The sequence below is a fragment of the Cervus canadensis genome, chromosome 6 (genome assembly GCF_019320065.1).
Source record: "Cervus canadensis isolate Bull #8, Minnesota chromosome 6, ASM1932006v1, whole genome shotgun sequence".
NCBI classification, from domain to species: Eukaryota; Metazoa; Chordata; class Mammalia; order Artiodactyla; family Cervidae; genus Cervus; species Cervus canadensis.
In genome coordinates this window covers 54,437,284-54,443,283 of record NC_057391.1, presented here as the reverse complement: position 1 = coordinate 54,443,283, position 6,000 = coordinate 54,437,284, and the positions used below count along the sequence as shown (strand labels likewise).

General features: G+C 43.5%; 1 protein-coding gene across 1 annotated transcript in view; it reads left to right on the top strand.

Annotated features, from left to right (window-relative positions):
• The first annotated feature begins 4,224 nt into the window (after positions 1–4,224).
• Positions 4,225–6,000, top strand: part of TMOD3 (tropomodulin 3) — an 88,932-nt gene continuing 87,156 nt past the window's right edge. Inside the window, exon 1 of the mRNA XM_043471971.1 lies at positions 4,225–4,379. The gene's annotated coding sequence lies outside the window, so the exon portion shown is untranslated. The remainder of the gene's footprint in view (positions 4,380–6,000) is intronic.

The window sequence follows — 6,000 nt, the reverse complement described above, 5'->3', positions numbered from 1 at the left end:
TCTTTGTGGAAATCTTTGGTGTACCTAGAATATATAATTTAAAACCAGAATTTAATTCTTACTTAGTTACATTTAGAACATGGCTCTTGTTCATCCACTCACCTCAGCTGAAATATGACTCTCCAGTGACTGTAGGAGAGTCTTACAGCTCACAGAGCTTGGAAATTATTATTCCTATGCTATGGTAAGCTTTACTATTTAAGCACTAATACTTTAAATAATATTAAAACAGTAAGTTAGATTTTGGCATCAGTTTTTAGGTTTATTTGTGTATCCTAGAAATTTGTTTTTTGATAGTGACATCTGTGAGCAGCTTTGGCTTTGGCTGAAAATTTGAATTAGCCCTTTGTCATCTGGCTGAAAGGTGGGTATATTTAGTGCACCTCCAGTGGAGGCACAATAGGATATGAGAATGTGAGGAATGGCAAAATCAATTCCAGCTGATGGCATTAGGGGAAGTTTGAGTGAGAAACAGGCATTTGAAATGGACAGTGAAACATGAGGAAGCTTCTAACAAGCAGACACGGGGGTGCGAAGGAAGGATATTTCAAGCTAAAGGCGTTTGCTTAAATCCTTCCTTTAAAATCATACACCCCAGCTATGGTGTCCATCTTCTCTGATTCCTACCTCCCACTGCTTTAACCAACTCCAAGCTCCCAGGAATGAAATCTTTACCATTTTTTTTTTACAACTTGATGTCTTCAGCTTAAGTTTTCTCTGCTGGCCTATAAAATACATTTAAAAAAAAAAGGTATATCAAGGAAACTACTTCCTAAAGGAAACTTTTGATAACAAGAAAATTGCTGCTGGCATTAATTTGCAAATGATAATTCAGTGCAACAGGTATTATGAGTTACTCTGGCTGGAAATTTAAAGATAACACTAATTAGGCTTGTAATACATTAAGTAAAGTTACTGTGTCACTTTATCAATCACTTTCACTCTCGCTAAACCCTGAAAACAGGAAGTGTACTCTGTTCCTTTCTCAAATATTTTACCTAACAGCCTCAGATTTGTTCTCTTCTGTATGTTAAACTTAATGAAAGTTACTTCAATTACTTGAAGTGGTGTTAAATGCATGGGAGAGGAGTGCCATACCACTTCTATTTCAGAGGCTCGCCTTTCATGGAATGGGCATTGCAGTAGTCAGCTTTGCTAGGTCAGTCTATAGTAACAAACAAACCTAACTCTCAGTTTACTTCTTGCTCGCGTTACGTGTCAACACCTGCTTTTGGCCAAAGCTCTGATTCCATGTGACCTATTCTAAAATCCAGGCAGAAGGACAAGACTCGATCTGGGACATGCCATTCTCCTGGTAGAAGGAAAGAGTAAGCACACGGGTGGAAATAGCACTCTTAAAGCCTCCACCCAAAAATGTCTTATCGTCACATCCACTCATTTTACTAGCCAAAGCAAATTCATGTTTATAAGTTTTGCAATGATGATATGACAACATTTGTGTGAAGAAAGATGGAAAAGAAACCTGAAAATATTTACAGGGACCCACTCCAAATCATATAACAGTGGGTAAAGCAGTCTTTATAGGAGAGCAAATAATTGGGAACAATATTGAAATCTGCCATTTAGTCAGATTAACCTTTTAGTTAGATTACCCTTTCTGCTTAATTATGTAAATATAATTTTCAGGTTTTGCCTTTTTTCCCCCTCTTCCACAAGGGTGCTTTTCTAACTGTAAGCTAGTAATGGCAACTCATAAAGCATAGTCCTTTAAAAAGAGAGCTCTGTCTCCATTTCAGGATGAGTTTCACTGGATCTTGCCTGTGGAGCCAAATCCTCTCACAGCTGGTGTTTATGGCTGCATCAGAACCTTGACTGGTCTTGACCATGAACCCTGTGGTCCTGTGTCCCACTCATGTGCAGGAGGAGGAGGGAAGGTTATTTATTTCACGTATTTATTGAATACCTACTACATGTCAGGCATTGTTGCAGATGCTAGGGAGAGAGGGGTAAATGATGTGAACTCCTGGAGCTTACATTAGTTTATCAAGCAAGATGTTAGGTAGCAACAGGGTGCTAAGAAGACAAAGTAAAATGGAGAAAGGGTAAGATGATCAGAGAAGACATTTCAGAGATGACATTTGAACAGAACCTTCATGAAAATGAGGGTATGAGCCAGGAGTATTTGGGAGGAATGCATTCTCCAGGATAGTGGAAAGAACTTGAAGTGACTGGAGCGGAGAGAGAGAGGGTGTGTGTGGTAGGAAATAAAATAATCACGTAAGGACTGGTGAAGGTGGTAACTTTGGATTGTATTGGAAATATTTTGGGAAGCCCTAAGTGGTTTGGAGCAGGGGGTGACATGATCTGATTTGTTTTAAAAAGACCCATTCTGGCACTTGTATAGAGAATTAGATTATAGTTAGAGAGAGAAAGCAGTGAGGAAGATCTGGGTTTTGTTTTGCTTTTACAGTTTTATCCAATACTCAAACGTTATTCTTAATACCTCTGACCCCATTTGTGATATTTAATGTATGTGGGTTTAGGAGATTCATATTTGTCAGCCTTGTCGTTATAATATGATAACACTTGTCTGAAGAAAGGAAAAGAATCCATCACCAAATCACTTTATTTTCAAAAGATGAAGACATTTGTTAGGGACAAGTTAAAGAGCTAAAAAAGAGAATATATTTAGTGTATGCCTAACACCCCATATTGGAAGGTCAGGGAGGAAATGTGTCATATTTAAATCTGTCAGATACTGAATTAAAAGCCCTCTCTGCCTAAACAGTAAAGCAGAAGGAGCTGTGTTACTGCAAAGTCCTTAAAATAAACCATACCTGGGTAACTCTGCTTCTTTGCTATTTCAGACACTCCGGTTTGTCACTTTCCCCTGAGATGTAGCATGAACTCTAAAGAGATTTTCTGGTTAGCCACAATACCTATATATTAACTTATAATGAAATATAGAACTATCAAATGAATCCCGATGTTCAGCTCATCCATTAAAAGCACCATCTTCCTGGACTGTATTAGAAAATTGTTTAATGTGCCTTAGATGTGGTCACTGCAAGGAGATCCAGCCAGTCCATCCTAAAGGAGATCAGCCCTGGGTGTTCACTGGAAGGACTGATGTTGAAGCTGAAACTCCAATACTTTGGCCACTTGATTCAAAGAGCTGACTCATTTGAAAAGATCCCGATGCTGGGAAAGACTTGAAGGCAGGAGGAGAAGGGGATGACAGAGGATGAGATGGTTGGATGGCATCGGCATCACCGACTCAATGGACATGAGTTTGAGTAAACTCCGGGAGTTGGTGATGGACAGGGAGGCCTGGAGTGCTGCAGTCCATGGGGTCGCAAAGAGTCGGACACGACTGAGCGACCGAACTGAACTGATACTGGGTGTAGCTGGAATGTATCTCAAGCAGGCACTTCAGTCCTCTATCTGGATGATTTTTTTTTTTTTTTTAAGAAGGCGTATCAAAGTGGAGCTTGCTCCCAGGAATGGTTTATTCCTGAAGGGCAGACCGGGAAAATTACCGGCGACTGATTAATGAATGCAAGGTCTTGGCTGTTTCCTCTCCTCAGAGCACAGGAAAAAAGGCAGCCATTTCACAGGCCAGCGTAGAGCTGTCTTCTAAAGTATTCCTGCTCTTTTCCTATTCGCCTCCAGAGTGTCCACCTGCCCCAGCTCCCCGCTAAGCAGCTCTTCTATTTTTTGTCCCACTTATATCAGTTCAGTTCCGCTGCCTGTGTACAGCTTGTAGCTAAAATGCGAGGTTGGGATGGGGCTGAAACTGATCTCTGCAACATCATCCCTGCCTAAGGAACTCACTAGGGTCACAATGCCCTTGAGGTGACATCTCCTTATTTATGTCTCTCTCGTGCCTTGTCCTTTCCTTTTCTATCAGTTTTTCACGAAAAATTTAGAGGACTCAAAGTCATGTCCTCACATTAGCAACCAAGCATACATGTCCTGCCGTGAGTCCCTCTTGACTCAAAGTCAAAGTAAAAAAAGGAAATATATACTAAGGAGCCTTTAACTTCTGTTTATAGCTCCCAAAGGGTCCAAGGTAGATAATTCCACGAGCAGAGGACTTTTCCTCGGACTGCTCTTAAGTCTTTGGATTCGCAGCCTCTTTCAACGTCCACCAAAGAGAAAATACGAAGGTTTCGCCGAGTCGCGCCCTCCTCGCTGGGACTACAACTCCCAGGATGCCTCCTCGACCTGGGAGTGCGCACGCGCGTCTGGGGGCGGAGTGGGAACCAGCGCCGCCGAGTCGGGGGAACGCCGGCGGGTGGATCCGACCACTCCCTGGGAGGCGGACGCAGGAGGACGGGCGGGTACTGGAAACCGAGCGGCAGGCAGTCCTCGCAGGTTTGTGAAGGAGGTCGGTGGCCGCAGAGGACGCCAGTCAGGTAAGCCCAGCCCGGTGCTTTCCAGGAAGTCCGTCTGCGGACGCGGGCTGGGAGTCGCACCGGCCATGGTGGCTGAGGCGGGAGAGGTTACTGCTTTCCAGCCGCTCGGCTTGAGATCTCCTTCCCTACCAATCCCACTCGGGGAGCGAGGGGACGCTGGGGGCTGCTTCAGAGCTGACGGGCCGGGGTAGCAGCCGTGGGACGTGCCGGGGCGTCGCCCGCGGTGGAGGCGCGCGAACCCCGAGTTGCTGATGAATCACTCGGGGGCCCGGCCTCGCGGGGTTCGGGACCGGTCCCTTCCCCTCCGGGCTGGAGCTCGCGCGGGCCGCTGTCGTGAGAACTTGAGGTGCCTGCCCCTTCCCCTTCGCCGGGGTGTAGCTCGGGGGACTAGCGTCTAAAGGTTTTTTTCACCAAGACTCCTTCAAAGATTTCTGCTTGGTGAAAGTTGGAAAGAAAAAAAAAAAAGCAGGTCACACCCTTTCCTTTTTGATTGAAATCTGGCTTGTCTTGCGTTCCCCGTTTTGATCTATTTGCTCTTAGAATAAGTTCCTGGCTCCCATGCAGCACAGCTGGATCCGGCTGTGAAGTTTGTATGTTGGTTTGTTTTGAGGACGTGACTGGGTCGTTATATTTTTGCTTACAGAAATTGGGGTGTTACCTCTGCAAGCCTGCATTCAGATTACAAACAAATGAGAACATAGAGGTTTTTTTTGTTTGTTTTGGTTTGGGTTTTTTTTTTATGTTTAGTTAAGAATCGCATTTCCAACTTGCCCTTGGCTTCTCTTAAAACCAAAAGTCATCTGGTGTTGAACATTGCAGTAAAACGTAATCCCAGGAGGTCATACTTGAACAGGAAATAAGCCTGTGGAGATTTAAGCTAGTTATGTGCGGTCTCCCTTGGTTTGTAACATTTTCATGCACCTCGTGTTTCTTTTTTCTGAGAATTCCTTCAGATTAATTTTCAGATTAAATTGATTAATTGGCCTGTCCAAAAATATATTAGGCTTAGAAAAATAATTTTCCTCAACTTCATTTACCTTTGCTAGTCTCTCCTTCCTAGTCCCAGGCACCTTTTAAAATGTTTATTTATTTGGTTGTTCTGGATCTTCATTGCCTCAGGCAGGCTTCTCTAGTTGTGGCAACACGGGGGTGGGGGTATTCTTCCTTGGGTGCCAGGACTTCTCATTTCCATGACACAGGTTAAAAAAGGCCAAGCGACTTTAGTAGTTGGAGCACACAGACTCAGTATTTGTGGCTCTCAGGCTTAGTTGCACACCGCCTGTGGAATCTTACCCTATCAGGGATCAAACCCATGTCCCCTACCTTGGGAGACAGACTCTCATTCACTGTATCACCAGGAAAGTCCTTTGGCACTTTTTTTTTTTTTTAACCCTCTCATTTCTTTAAGAGCCAGAGTTATTTTATTAGAATACTTAGAATCACTTAACACATTTCTAAGGAAGGAAGAAAAAGGGAAGATGTCAGATGCAGTATATTTTGGCTTGTTTAGCTTGCTTGCTTTCAAAGCTCTCAGGATTTCTAGTTTGCTCATCTTTAAACTGAGGTTGTTCGGCCTGATGACCCCAAGATTATCAGCCCTAAATACCTGACTTTAAAAATT